Source organism: Zonotrichia leucophrys, chromosome 10 (genome assembly GCF_028769735.1).
Source record: "Zonotrichia leucophrys gambelii isolate GWCS_2022_RI chromosome 10, RI_Zleu_2.0, whole genome shotgun sequence".
Taxonomy (NCBI): domain Eukaryota; kingdom Metazoa; phylum Chordata; class Aves; order Passeriformes; family Passerellidae; genus Zonotrichia; species Zonotrichia leucophrys.
Genome location: NC_088180.1, coordinates 9,372,339 through 9,388,368, shown reverse-complemented (window position 1 = coordinate 9,388,368; position 16,030 = coordinate 9,372,339). Strand labels below are relative to the sequence as shown.

General features: G+C 39.1%; 1 protein-coding gene across 9 annotated transcripts in view; it reads right to left on the bottom strand.

Moving 5' to 3' along the window:
- The window catches only part of SEMA6D (semaphorin 6D), a 209,495-nt gene that overhangs the window by 177,437 nt on the left and 16,028 nt on the right, over positions 1–16,030 (bottom strand). For 7 of the 9 annotated variants that reach the window (XM_064721737.1, XM_064721742.1, XM_064721747.1 and 4 more), the window contains one exon: positions 6,348–6,400. The exons of the other annotated variants lie outside the window; for them this stretch is intronic. The gene's annotated coding sequence lies outside the window, so the exon portion shown is untranslated. Of the gene's footprint in view, positions 1–6,347; positions 6,401–16,030 lie in introns of those variants that run through there. 9 annotated transcript variants of the gene reach the window in all.

Here is a 16,030-nt window from a genome sequence, read left to right as displayed (position 1 = left end):
ATAACTGAGTAACAAGGTGATCTCCCCACTGCCCATAACTACACCCCCACCTCCCTCACTTATTGCTAGATCTGGAAATGAAACTAAACCAGGGAAATCAAATTAGGCTCATCAGATTTTGCAGACTCACAGGGCCCTCAGTTATTGGAGCTGCTGCTTCACCCCCAGCGATGCAACTGGACCCCCACCATCTTCAATGCCAACAGAGGCATGAACTGAGATGAAGGAGCTTTACAGGTGATTCTGAGAGGCAAAGCAGCTGCCAACAGCTGCTCAGAGAGAGACCAGGTACAGGTTTGTGGTACATGCCCAGGACCACCTGGCATAATGGCAGCCGCCCTCTGCCCACCTCATGAACAAAGGAGTGAAAAATACCTCTGTGGGAGAGGAGACTTGCTGAACAGGAATCTATTTGCACACATTCCTTCCTCAGTGTAAAACCTTTTTACTCTGCATTGGCATTGCTGTACCAGCCAACACTGTGAACACAATTTTGAGGCTTTTGCATTTAGAGTACCATGAGAGCCAACCAACAGTATTGCCCTGAGTTAATTTCATCCTTTAAAACTTAAAAACTCCAGAGGCCAGAAGTGACTGGCATGTTTGCAAGGCCAGTGCTTTTCTACACAGTTTCAGATAAATGTGTCAGTTTTTCTGAACACTGTAGTGCCAGGCCCATAACACTTTTTTGGTTGTGTCCTTGCTGCTCATTTGGACACAGCCAGCTGATAAATGGTTGTGAGGAGAAAGAAATGGTTGTGAGCATTCTGGACTATGTATCTTTGTTGGAACTAAAGTTCATCTCTTTCCCTGCATAAGGGACCTACATAGAGAGAAAAACAAATCTTGATTACTTTGTAAAAAAAAACCCCAACCCCAAAGAAACGTTGTTTTTTAATCTCCCTTAGATCAGGCAATTTCCACATGATGGTTTCTTTACTGCCTGAATTTCTAGATGGATTTCTGCTGGGCATTCTCTAAACTCTCTCACTTTTAATAGGTCATCCACAATTTTTCTTATGACAGCTGCATACATATAGATGCATTATGGCACTAAGGTATACTACAGCTCTATCTTCAAATGTTTTGGTAGAATTTAGTACTTCATCACTCTCCCAGCTGCTCAGTGGCACACTCAGGGTTTTTTTCTGCCTCCCTTTCATGACATCTGTTCCTTCCTTGCAGGTAGCCTTTCTGAATTATAGGCTATTTGAAGCGTTCACTCAGTCCTAAAGTCCCTTTCTTGTTTTAGTTAGTCTTCAGAATTGCTTCCTTCAGGAGCTGGAGGCAATTATTCAGTGAGCCTGCCTTTATATTTGCCCCTTGCTTTTTAAGCATCTAGAACAAAATAGCCAAGTGTACAAAAAAATCAAGTTACAAAGTTTTGAACTTGTCCTGTGGTAAATCTCTCCCAGGGTGAGGGATGCTCACACATAGCTGGAAACATTAACTCTTAAAAATTCAAGAATCTAAAGCAACTAGTGCTTGTTAAGATAGGTCACATACTACATTATATTTAATGAATAGAGAAATAAAAGTCTTAGATAAAGATCTGCACAATGATTCTGTAAAGCTTTTTAGATCCAAGAACCTTTTCTTGATAATATATATACAAATGGGAACACTTACTCAAATAAACAGTTATTCATAGGCACAAATATTTAAAGGTTCAGGCCATAATGAATAGAACATCAGAGATTCAACACAATTTTATTTAAATGTTGTAGCAATGTAAGCCTCTGTTAGCTTCAATTTTATCTCTTTTCATCTTGCAGGCAGCTTTTCAATTGGCCCAAGTACTGTGTTTTAGAATTTCTAATACATAAGAAACAAACTGTTGTTTTTAAACACAGACCTAATCAACTTTCACAAAAATCTCCTCGAGTCACCACCAGTATTTATGTCTCAAGTGTTCAGTGTATTTTCCTCTCTTTTGTAAACAAATTGAAAACTGTATTTCAATTTGAAGATGAATAGATTTCTCTCGAAAAGTTCAACATAACAACATACTTATTATGAGTAAAGCAATTTACAGCAATAACAGAAACTTTTCAAAAGAGAACACATAAATAATGATAAAATTAGCAGCAAAGTAAAATAGCCTGCCCCTGGTGCATCTGGGAAAAGACTGAGGAACAACCCAGGAAAGTCAGTAACTCCACACATCATCTTTATGATCACAAGGAATTAGCTTAGTTCCAGCTGAACAATGACCTCTCCACTTGAAGCACTTCTCCACAAGTTTCACTTTTTAACATCAAAGAAGTTACAAGGCTGCATTTAAAGAAAGCATTCCCTTAACGAGTCAGATCTGAAGTGCAGTCCACTATGCAGTCTACAGCCTTCAGCCAACTCAGGCAGCACTGGTACTAAAATCTGTCTTTCATAAAAGAGGGGCAAAACCCCACCATGAAACAACAAAAAACCCAGATGAAATATTTCTTTTCAGTCGGAAGGTAAAGATGGCAAATGAAGCAGAACACTTAACTTATGTGAGGTTTAAGCTAAGACTCCACTAAAAGGAAAATTGAAATCCTCTGTAGAATCTCATAGGTATACAAAATTAAACTATGCTCAAATAGTCCAAGTTAGAAAGAAAAAAGAAGTCAAGCTCTAGAATAAAATTTACTGTAAATTTTAAAATTGACTTCAACATTCAAAATTCAATAAGGAATCCAAAACTACAAAAAAAGATGGTTTTACGTAAAGACAGCAATACTGAAAAGTACCCACCAAGCACCTTTTATTAGGTAATTTCTCTTAAGCCTACTGCCTGTGTTCCTCTGAAAACACTGCTCTGTATTTGTAAGGTCTATATATATTTATTTCATTTTTCCAATGTTACCATCAAGAATGGCAGGTCAGCATACAAATCTTTTTATTGACTTAATCCTATACCTATGGAAGAGGGTAGCATAATATTTTGAATAGTATATCTAGAAAATTGTTTTGCCAGTCCTGGCAAATGAATGAAACCTGTTTAAATCTAAATTTCTTCATTAAAGTAATGGGTGGAAACGACTAATTAGTCCTAAAAAAATATTTCAGGAAAAAAACCTTTTGACCTGTCAATACAGCCATTCATATTTAAAACCCCTGCAGAGTGACACTTCAGAAAAACTATTATTTTCTATTATTTTAGTTTGTGAGGCTCAACAGCAATAATTCAGTCAGCACAGTCCCTTTCTCATTAACACTCCTCAGCAGAGCACGGTGCCCGTGTCACAGGATGAAAGAGAAACTGTGCCACCTCTCAGGGCCCTGATTACCCCGGCTAACCCAGCCAGCACAGCTCCTTCACTAAACCCACACTGAACTAGGTCACAAACTGGACTCCAGGACACTTCCCCCTACAATTCATGATAGCTAAATATGATCAAAAGTTTCCAAAGATGTTAAATGTAATCACTGGTTTTGGGTCTAATCTGCTTAAAATAAAAACTGGAAAACTGCCAAAGGCTGAAAGAAAAAAAAAAAAAAAAGAAAAAACTCAAACAAGCACAGCTTATTTCATTTTTACCTTACTGCACAGCTGCCAAGTAAATTTAATAAGTCTTTGTTTTATGAAGAATCCTAAAACCAGTCCAAAACCAATTTTATATAGCCAAAAGGTACTAAATAAATATACTTTCACTATAATACACAACTCCTTTTTTTTTTTTTGGTCACATAAAAGCAGCTCTGATCTTACATTTCATTTTTTTGGTGTGTGTTAACACATAACTTGTCCCCAAATTGGAAGGACTCTGACAAAATACCCACAATTTTCTTAATATTCAAAATGCTTCCCCATTGCACCTCTTTCATACTCATCTGTGTAACTACTTCCAGCTTATGCACAATGCTGACTTCTCTTCTGTTCCAAATATTCCCTTTCCTATTTTTCTTCAGGTCTATTTCTGTGAACTTCTGGTTTTCTCCAGGCTCTGCTCCTAACCACAGCTCTCTCTTAATTCCCTTCAGAAGGAAGGCTTGGTTTGCCAACCTACAGGCACAGCTCCTCCACAACATTTGCTTTCTCCACTATTATGTCCTGCTGTGGGCATTGCTGGCAGGAGACAACTGACCAACTTGACATCTTTTACTATAAATGTTTGTATCCTTCAGCTCTGACATCTTTCTAGTTAAAATACTCTTGTTTTCTGCCCTGGCAGAATTGTATGCTTGTAATCCTAGACTTCTTTATGCTAGTTCTTTTTGATTTTAACTATTTCCTCCCTTTTTTTGGTAACATTTTCTCATTTTTTTCCTGTGTATCTAATGATTTCTTCAAACAATATATGCCTAGAAGCTGACTTTCCCTATGTCATTCTTTGTTGCCTTTCGTGTCTTCAGCATCAACTTACATCAAAATGTAAGTTTTTCATCACTTTTCATACTTTATCCCCTGTTTGCTCCAGTAACTCTTCCTCCTCAATGTCACTGCCATCCCCATGCCATTTTCCTCACCATGTCACATCTGTCCTGCTCTTTGCCTTTAACACATGCAGCTCCTTCCTGGAAGGATAACCTAATTCCTAGAAAAAGCTTAGCAACAGTCAATATTCCAGCTTCTCTTTCACCCTCAGATCCAGCTTAAAAGCACTGATCAGACCCTGCTCAGTGTCTTTTCCCTCCCTCAGCCCTGCCTTCTCCTGATTCCCTCTCTACCTCTCTAATTCTCTGAAGGATGCCCTTCACAAGAACCCCATGGTTCAGCCTTTGGACCTCTTTCTTCTGTACTTTGTCTCTGAGTTGTTACATCTGCACTTGGGGCTGAGTAACCCCACACCAGACCCAAGGGGTCACAAATAAACTACCCAGCTCTAGATACTTCCATTTAAAAATAGGGAAAACCTATCTTCCTTACCCCAAATGACAAAATCTAACAAATACCACCAGCCAAAAACTTTCCAAACCAAGTCACATGCAAGTTTAATGCAACATCTACCACATGCTGTTTCTCATTCACTAATTAAAAATTTGAGCTTGGACTTCCATGTTACATATTTCTCTTCCTGGTGGGTTTATGCCCTTTCTGAGCTTATTCATTATTAACTCTGCAGCAAAAATAACTTTTATTGCTTTTTGCCTTGGTCATGCTACTCTATTCTTTGATTTGGTACCCACATTTTCTTTCACAGTCACATCCAACTCCCCTATTCCACATGAATGCACCCTTTGGAGGAATGGGCAGAGTTTGCAGGAGTTAGAGGCATTTCTGTGAGGCATCTGAGGCAAATCAGGTGGTTTATTCATTTCAGTGTGCACATGTAATTCTGATTAATGTTAACAGGAATTTAACATGCATACAACCCCACAGTCTGTTTCATCTGTCATATGCTCTGGGACAAGTCTCCTTTTCCTGGCAAAATGTAATTGAGGAAGGCATTACAGCATCCAAAAGGCATGTCCCAGACTTAGCTCAGAGTACTAAGGGAAGTCCTCTAAATTGGCATTCTCTTCCATCTCACTACAAGTTAGTAGAATTCTTTAACATTTTAATACAAAAAAAGGGAAGCATCAGTAAGACCAATAATGCAAGTAATGAAAAATTCATGTTTAGAACCACCCAGAACTACACATATTCCACTTTTCATAAATCTAATATAAAGACAGTTGAAAAAATCCCCAAAAAATTCCTTGGGGCTCCACCTCTAAAAATTCAAATCAGGCAACATCATTCTTATGTTATATGAAAGTACAGCCATGGTGTACCTACTCAACAGTTTAAATGAAACTGTTATTTTATTTATTAGTAAATAATAGGGCAAAATAATAAGAATTCTACAGACAATTGTACTTCCTACTTACTTATAAATAAAATCATTCTAATAATATCAGTTTACCTGTGGTAGCTATAAAGTACCTCTCACTTAGGCCTTGCTTCAGACAGCAATTAAGTGTTCAGCATGTGACTAAGGCAGCCCTAATTAAAGTCAATGGGAGCTTTTCCACATATTAAAGTCTGTTGGTGGAGGCCCAAAAGTAATCATGTAAAGAGCATAGCACATTACTTAACAAGGCTTTGAAAGGAATATCAGACATGCAATGCAAGGTTCCCATTCCAGAGCCACGTGCTGAAATCAGGTGTCCAAATGGCTGCCTGAGCCTTTGGATAAATTGTGAAATGATTCAGCACAAATCCTGCTCTCCCTGAAGGTGATGCTGAGGCTGCCAATGTCCATCTCCCAGGCACCACACAGGGCACACACACAGCACTGAGAAATAGCCTGCAGCAAACATTGCTGCACAATTTTTCTACAACAGCAGATCTCAACACCTCTGTAAAGACCCTGCCCAGCACCACAGCCAGTCACTCACATGAGCAGTTGTTAGGATCTAACTTTTCTCAAAATGTCACTTACAGCTGCTCTCAACTTCTCCCCATAGGTCAAATCAATGAAGAGCAGTATCTCACCTGGATGTAAACAAAAAGGAAAGAAAAAAATAGATTTGAAATGAAAATTTTGGTTTTCTTAGAGAAATGCATTTCCCACACAACCCTGATAACTTCCATTTCTACTCCACACTGTGGAGTGGCTGATTTTTTTCCCCTCTTTGCCTCTGGGATGATCTAGTTCAACTTCCCAGTCACTTCTAGTTGCTGTAAGAGTTCTTGGCTGCTACAAACTTGTTTCTCAATTGCTCAATAAGGCCAAGAGAACATTAGTTTAAAATTCCACTTAGATCTTCCTAGATTTTAGGATTTTCCCACTCTCATAATTTTTTTTTGTTTAAGAGAGGTACTGCTACTACCATCATCACTTAGAAGAGCTTACTGCTACTACCATTTACTCATCTTAGAAGAGTTTTAAGCCAGAAAGGCCATTAGCTATTTAAATCTGACCTTCATTTAATTCAATTACGAGTCTAATAACCAAAGTATCTGCTTTCCAATTAAACTATATTGAGCCTCATATTGAGTAACACAATGGTTCCTCTGCTGTGATCTACAAGGCCATGAAAAAGTGATCCTTAGGTAGTGTACAAAGCCTAGGACTTTCTTTTCAATTACAATCTCTTTTCAGCATTTTCAATTACTTTCTCAAGCAAAGGCTTCCAAGCCAACATCACCACAACCTACAAAATTCACTGCATCTACCAATGTATCATTTTAATTGTTAATCAGACTTACTACATAAAAACAAGAAACCCACCACAATAACCAAAAAACTCCCTTTCAGACGTGAACTTTTTTTGCCCCTTTTCACTGAATTGAGGTACCCTTTCTATATATTGTTTTTTTCTGCCTACAAAAAATTTAGACATCTTAAACTACCTTCTAATAAACTTGTGATTAAATGTGCTGGCTTATCAATTGTACACTGCAAATATTTTCCCCACTCCTCAAAGAGCTTTATGCACCACTTAACTTTTTACAACACTCATTTTTGAAAAAAAACATGGATAAACACACAATAACTGCATGCTGGTTTAGGGTAAGGAACTACCATTTAAAAATTATGACATATTAAAAACTGGTGACAATTGAGGGGAGGTTGTTTGTGTTGTTTTGGGTTTGTTGGAGTATTTTTTGGTGGTGTTTCACTTTTGGTAAAAAAAAAACCCCAACACAAACCATAAATGCAGCCACCCAGCCAAGCACTGTAAAGGCACAACTGATGAAGCAGTTGAACTTTACACTGGGAGACAGGATCTTCAATGTGATTTCTCCCAGAAAGAACAGTACACAAAACTGTGCCAAACGTTTCACCTTGCTGAGGTGACTGGGAAGTTCAGGGCTGTTCCACTGTGGCCCTGAATGTGGGGCTGGCTCACCCTGGAAGGGGCTGGGTCAGAGCTCTGGGACAGAGGAACCTCCAGGCTGTCCACACGAGCCCCTGTCACACAGAGGGGTCTCAGTGCTCTTGTGAGGCTTCGGTTTTTAAGTGACAGCCAAATAATAAAGAACAGTGAACATCTCTCGAAGGGTTATACTGGCCACTCCTCACAGCTCTGTCCCCTAGGGCAAACTAAAAACATCTGTAGCTTGCAGCAAGTTACCAGGCTTTTAATTCGGTTAAAAACACCACTAAAACCAGAGAGAAATTCCACTTAGTGTGGACAGTAGCATCTGCTACTGAAACCCATTTCAACGGCTTCACGCAGCCCAGGTCTCTGCAGGCAGCTCACGGGGCTGGCACACGGCTCCTCCTAAACTCCGTGTTACTCCTTAGAAGGGTTTAAATAACATCAAGGCACAGGAGGCAGTGGGACACATGCACCATCTCCTTCTAATATGAGCACAGCCAGGGGAGAATTTTTGACCCAGAGTATTGCCCCAGTCACTTCCCCATAAAAACCTTGCACCCAATCTAGCAAGGAGTGTAAAACACATCATCAGCATGGGAAGAATACAGAGCTGCACAGCAGCCCTGGCTGCACAAGGCTCTGTCACTGCAGCATGCAAGCCCCAGGGCTGTTTCCCCTCTCCAAATCCAGCTCGTGGCACTTGCTAAAATGGGCACATACCATGCAGGGACTGCAAGGCACCACATAAAATAATGCAACATTATGCAGAGAGGATGAAAAAAATTATCATTTTTGTCTGTTGGTTTTGAATCAATGCTATCCATGTGACATTTTGGACAAGATTGTAGGGGTAACTGTAATTTAATGACTAATTAGCAAACTTCTGCAGGAATAACATGGCAATGTACTAGACAAAGTGTCACATCATAGCCATGCCAGGCTTCTCCTGACACTTCCATTGCACTCACTGTCTCTTTCTGGGCTGGCAGAGCAGGGAGGTTGCTTATGCTACAAAAACTCATTATGTTTCAAAACAACAAACAAAATACCAGAGCCATAAATATTTACAGCGCAAAACATAAAACATGAAAGGCACAGTCAGTGGAATAATCAATCCCCTTAGACTCAGAAGTATTTTCTGCTCCATCTTCATATCTGAGTCTCTTGGTAACATTGGTCCCTTTCTCCAAGTGACCTTCCTGACAGGCTTTCTCCCACAGTTTAATGGACTGGTTCAGAATGAGAACACCACAGCTATCACATGGAACTTCTCTTTTGCTGTAAAAGCAGTGGGTAAATTATGTTAACTGCTCTGGCATCTATAGAAAAATCAAGACACACATCCTGCAGATAATCTGATCGACAGAGATAATACTCTCTTTGCAGCTGAAGCTGGAATCAAGGTACTTCACTTCTTTAACAAAAGTTGTTTGCTATATGTGGTTATGTACCTAATTGTATTCTATTTATTGCAAGTAAACAATGAAAGTGGCCTAGAAGAGGCTGAGTATTCCACCAGTTAGCATATCTGTTTGATCAGACAAGAAATTAGCACTTATACCATTACAAACATTATGCTTTGCCCGGCAAAAATTTCTGGGACATGTCTTAAGGACTAGCAAAACAGCCACCTGGAAAAGCAGCAGTTTATCCCATTCTTGGGAGTTTTTCTGATGGTTCAGACACAGCGTAACAGTGAACTTCACTGATTTTAATTGTAATTTTTAAAAAAATAAGCTAGACACTAACTATTTCCACCACTGAGTACCCAAACACTAGTAGTTTGAGAAAACTGGTGACAGGATAACACTATCAACACCCTTCCCCAACTAAATAATTCACATGCACAGCTCCCAGCCACCTGGGGCTCACCTCTGTGGCTGCATGTGCTTTGCTAGGTGTGATATTTGTTTATTTAGTACACATTGCCACAGCCTGAGGAAGAAGTGTTCAAAAATAATGTCAATAGACAAAGGATCTTACTTAAGAGTCACCTACCTAACCTTGCTGTTCTTCCTGAGGCAAAAGCAAATATGAATTCATTCAGGGCTGCTCTATTATATATGCAGGGAAGCATTTATCAAACTCAGAATGAGGAGGAGTTGCTCCCTACACAAGGTCTGAAGGATCATGTCTAATAACTAAAGTTTAATTTCAAGATTTCAGAAATTCTCATTTAAAATTACCTGAAGCAAAGCCTAAGCAGGGGATGATAAGAGAAGTAATGGGTGTACCAATTTGGGTAGTGTGTCCTTTTTCTGATACGAAGCACAATACATCTTGTATTAAAGATTAGGACAACAAGTGTTACCCCAGTAACAAAGCAGTACAACAGCCAGTAGAGATAGTGTTAGCATTAACTCTGAATTTCCTGATTGCTGTCAGCCATTTTCACAGCATGTCTTTTTGATGTATTCTCTAATTTCCTTGAATTTAAAAAGCAATTCTTTTAAATGCAGAGGTTCAGGAGTTATTAGTTCAAGAGACTCAAATAACCATTCTCTTTCAATTTCTCTTTTTTCTTGCCTTCCTTCATTTTACAGGTTTCAGAGTAGAACTCTTCATACAACTTTTTAAAAATCATATCTCTTCCCATTATCACCTTCTCTTTCCCTCCTCAATTGTAACCTTTTTATTATTTTCCTTATGTCTTCTTTGCTCTCCTATTCCTCATTTCTCCCCTTGAAATAGTCCTTCTTGTTCTCTATTTTCTGTCACCATGTCTCCTCCATATCATACCAAAGATATTCACATCCACCAAATATTCAGGCAAGTTCCTCTATCAAATATTTCAGCACTGGTGGCAGAGGATCTCAAGGGAAGAATTCTCATTCATTTGTTAAACTGCTGTGACCATCAAAAAGACCTGTACTAGACTTTTGCCCTTTCTTACACAGAGAGAATAGCTGGGAAATAGAACAGCAACACAAACCTCAATCATGCAGTCATTTAGTGATATTCATAAATTCTTGGTTTGGTTAAAGCAGGTCAGAGATGGACAGTGAAAGGTTAGGGAACACTTACAGGACCTATTATCTAACCCTACTCTTTCTTTGCAAATCCAGCCAGAACAGTTCATCAGCTCTTTTTAAAGCAAGATCCATCCTTTCAGGTCTACTGACTAATGACAGAACTTCTGCACAAAGATTTTTAAAAAATAAAAAAATGTTGCAAATCAACATATCACAGCAGCACCACTCAAGTAAATATTTCTATATTTGAATGACTGCTCCATTATACAGGGACATTTAAAAGCATGCAAGATTGGCCGGTCCCACAGTAGGACAAAAGCTACAATGTTTCAGTAGTTTATTTCTCTTTCCCTGTTGCACATCATGAATCAGCAAGGTGGTGTGTTTACCATAATTCATAAATTTTTAACTTTGATGTGCTAAATGTTGAGCATGATGCAACTGAAACGTGATCAGCAAGGGAAGTTCTGTAAGGAAAGCATCCTCCACAAGAATCCATGCTTCTTTTTCTGATGGGGAAAATAGTGTGCTGCCAGTCTGCATGACTTTTTATAGGCAACCACATATGCACTGTGATATCCTGCATACAACACATCTTCCTTTGCTCCACTAAAGCGCTGCTATTGAAGAGTTGCATATTTTCATTTTGATTGCCTGGAATAAGAATGGAAATGTGTAAGGAATTAATGGGTTTATTCAGTCGCAGGCATATGTTCGGACCTTTTCAAAGCCTTGTTCTGCTTGTGCAGTCATGCTTTTAAATTACCTTTCATTATTAATATAGCTCCTATTAGTAGCTCTGCTTAGCAAAATACCTCTTCTAATTTGCACCTAATTTGAGAAATTGACAAATGTTTTGACGACATTAACCAGTTCATTTTGTCTCTTGAATGTAGGAATTCGCTTCAACAAGAGCAGAGTAAAGATCACGCCTGTGGTGACTGACAGTGGGAGCAGAGGGACAGCTGCCAGATAAGGGACATGCAAAAGATAAATCTACCTCGTGATAAAAGAAAAAAAAATCCATTCTGATAATTTAAGATCCGAGCAGTTATATTTTAACTCTAATTTTAATTAATAAACCAACATACAAGTTACATGATTGCATCAGACTACACTCAATGCACTGACACAGCCAAAGGTAAATAATAAAGAGGAAAAAAGTCTTCTAAAAACACAAGAAAATGTATCAAAGAATTCTAACAATTGTTAGAACACTAAGACTCGGTCACCATCAGCTTCAAATTCAGTACTTCATTCAGACAGGAGCTTTTTTCCCTAGAAACTAATTTTCCCCCCTTTCTAGCACCCTAGAGATTCCATGTGAAAAATTACCCAATTGAAGTCAGCTTGTCCTTCTCCTTAAAAGTAAACTCCCAACTCAGATTTTTTTAATTGTATGCTATTTCTATAGCATACAATTTTTAAGCAAATACAGTCAAAGTGATTTATGACATGTGAAGCCTTTTTTCGATGAAGACCAAATTTCCTGAAACTCATATTTAGTGAACATTTCCTTAGAATAGAACTCATTTAATGAAAAATTTCTGACAACATTTTAATGTTTCCAAGTTACTGTGAGAACACAGAGGAGACACAAATATTGAGATTAGCCCAGTGCCTCTCCTTTCTTCTTAAGTGTATGGGCAAATTCCTTAAAATGGCAGCACTGGCATGCTCCTTTCTTCCCCCCCTCCCCAGGTTTTCTGTGACTTCGTAAGGTTGTGTTAGATGCAGGCAATCTTTTCTGAGACAAAGAGCTGATTTCTCACAGTCACAGAGATATAATTAGGTTTACCAGGGATAGATTCTGCTACCTTATTCCACATACACGAGAAGTCAGTAAGTAGATGAGACCTCAAAATGATTTATCACCTGAAAGAGAGCTGATGGTGGAGCACTGCACTACGTGAGGCTGGGAAGAAAGAAGCAATGTGTACATGGAGCTCTTCCAGTATGAGCAGTTTTTCACTTGTCAAAAATCAATTTCATGTGCCGCCCTGCTCTCTGCTCATCTGGCTTTGTTAGCTCCTTTCAGAGTTAACACCAAGCCTCAAAACTACAGCTCACAATGGATGTGTCTGTGGGATTGTATCTGCCTATGTCAATACCAACTTTGGTCTGCCATCTTTACACGTTGCCTTAAAGTTTACTGCGGAATTCCTTCCTAAAGGAGGACCTGAAGTGTGCCATAGTCTGGATGCCATGCAGTGCTCTGCACAGATAACCACTGACCTTAAAATACACCTGTGTACACCTCTCTGTATTCAGCTCCCTTCCCCTGGGAATGTGCTCCCTTACTTCCACTGAATGTAATCTCTAAGCAGCAGTTAGAACTGCACACTTGCTTTCAGCAACAGAGCAAGTGTTGAAAGGCACTTACTGATTGCATGCAAAGTGTGCAACTACAATTTCTATATTTTAGTCTAGGATCTAAACTTTTTTTATTAATTCTTTAGCAGACTGATAAGTGCTATGGAAGTCTGAGAAAAATTCAACACCTGCACATGCAAAAATTACTACCTTTCTGGCCAGTCCATGGTGTTGCCCACTGGCCATTGAATTTTCCCCCTCATTTAGCAGTGTATGTGTTACAGGGGACCTGTGGACCACATAAGCAATTTCTGCAGTGAGTCAAGTAGTTATGAGAAAGGTCAGTTCTGTGCACTAAGTTAGAAGAATAGAATATTTATTCCTCTACTTCAAATACGGCTTTCCCCCACCCCATAATATCCATTACTGCCACATGGAAGAAATGGGAGATTCTTCTGTGCTTACAGTATGACCCTACCCTTTTCTCCATGAGATGGGTGCTGTGTGTACATGCAAGTACAAAATAAAACACAGTTCAGACCAACTTGCTCACCATACATAAGATTCATACCCAAAGGCTGAAAGAGCTTTTTGGTCTTCTACTTCAATAAATATTGCAATGACAAACTCTGGAGAAGGTCTCTAGCATATGGAGTCACAATTATGATTCAGATTTTTCTTATTTGTATACACATTTACATGCATAATAAATGAAACTGTTGAATAGCAGTATGTCTGTCAAAATAGGAAAATCCAACAGTTAATAAGAATTTTATATTTACAGAAGGAATAATGCATATTCTCTTGTACCCTAAATTCATTTACAGAATATGCCATGAGAAGAATTATTTCATATACACTCATATGTCTTGAGAAGCATGCCAAGTTATTAATTCGACAGCTTTACGTCAGAATACTACAGGATGGATTGTGTAGGATGCCTGGATCTATATTTGTAAAGATCAGGAGTTTCTTTCTCCTCTTACATTTCCTCTTTTAAATGTTTCAAAACCTCTCACCACTCAAGCACTTAGTGATGCATAAGCTCCTCCTAAGTTCCTTCAGCACCTGCAGCATCATCAGGTGTGGGGGAAATGAATTAGAGCTTGCTGAAGAACAGCAAAGAGCTGGCACTGCAAGCTGCAGCTAATTACACTCAATAAATTCCAGGCCTTGGTTTTTTCTCCCTGAGAGAAATATCCAATTCTCTCAAAGCAAAGAACAGTTTTAATAGCCCTCAAACAGTTTAAAGGATTAATTTGACATGCGTTAGTATATATGGTACAGTGGCCTCTTTATTTTGGTAATTATTTTGATTTCACTTTACACACAACAGTTACAAAAAAGCATTTACTGAAATATGGGGTATAAGGTATAAAACTGATTTGACTGCTTAGCCTTGCAATGGGTTTCTGCAGACAAAGATTTGGCAGGCTTTAATCGGGTCTCTGGTAGAGTCTATAATAAAACTCTGCCGCCTATCTTGTTTCTCTCATCCTGAAAGACAAAGTATTTTAAGTTTTATAAGCATTAATTCTGCTACTTGTGCAGCTCAGAGAGGATTTGAAAGGTTTAAACTTCACTGAAGAAGCAGGACCAACTGAATTTTCTTGTTCTGGAAAGAGTGAAGGAAAAACAAAACAAAACTTGAAAATCCCATCAGTGAATTGAATTAGCAAATGGAACATGCTGTTCTTATCCTAACTAGTTTTCTGGTTTACTATCCAGACCCTGAGCAAGTGTGCCATGAGCTCTTTCCCTTCCCAAGTATCCCAGTGTGGTTACCAAGGCACAAAGAGATGAAGGCAGAGTGACATAATGAATTGCCCTGTCTCTGTAGAAGACATGGTAAATTGTAAAACAAACTTGTATAGCAAATTAATAAGCTCAAGCACAAGGCAGGGCACTTCAGAGGGAACAATGTGGACTGCTCTCTGGCTGCAGCTGGACAAAACCAGCCAGATTTAACAACTGCCTGTTATCAGGGAGCTTACTCAGCCCTCCCCTAGCATGACCTCTGCAGTTAAGCCAGTTCAGAGATACGAACAAGGAAAAAGAAAATATTTTGCACATGCCAGTTTTCCACACTTTAAAGTCCTTGATGTTGCTCACAATGGGTTTATGAGCAGGAGGAAGCAGAGAATCCAGGCCAGGAAAATTCCTCAAGAGCTCCTAGGCAGCACACCAGCTGGAGCTGCCAAACTGCGCTGAGGTGGACTTGGAATTGCCAGTGACACCCCCAGGGTCCAGCAGCCAGGAATCAAGAATTAGCTCCCTCCTCCTGCACTGGAGGTGGTTTTGGGTCCTGGCTGAAGTCAGAAGGAAGACAGAGCAAGGAAGGTGTGAAAGGCAGCAGAGGTTGCTGCAGAAGGTTTTTAAAGGAGGTTCAGAGCCATTTGCTAGAACTATCCCCTGCACAGTCCTGCTTCCACATCAGCTTCAATCTGAACTGCAAACACACAGGGGAAAAGTATCAGCACATGGAGAAGCAGAATAAACAGTGAAAATACAATAATGCAATCACACGAGTCAACACCAGAAAACATTGAGGAGGTCCAGGGATGCGCAATGAAATGATTAGAGGCAAGGAAGAAGGCTTAAAAGGCCAGGAATATTGAGTTTCCATAGGGGAAGAACATACAAGGCCTGGCATACTAAAGCTATGGACTAAGAATCAGATAACTAACTAAATAAATAAATAGGCAGCATTGTCTGTTTAGCTGAACACCAGAAATTTACCGTTGTTATATAAATACCTAAACTTCAGGTATATAAATACCTACGCTTCAGGAAAGGATAAGGAATAAATTTTGTTCTATTTTAGATTAGCCCTTCATTACGAGATATTGCAAATTTTTAGACAAACACTTCCGTTTGCCATTAGATTTAATGTGAAAATTCCTATCTATCTTTCCTTCTTCACCCTTATGATTGTCACAATACTGCTGGCTGCTTTGCTTTTATTTTTTAACACATTTATTAGATGCTGCAGGACTAGAGCACAAAAGCAG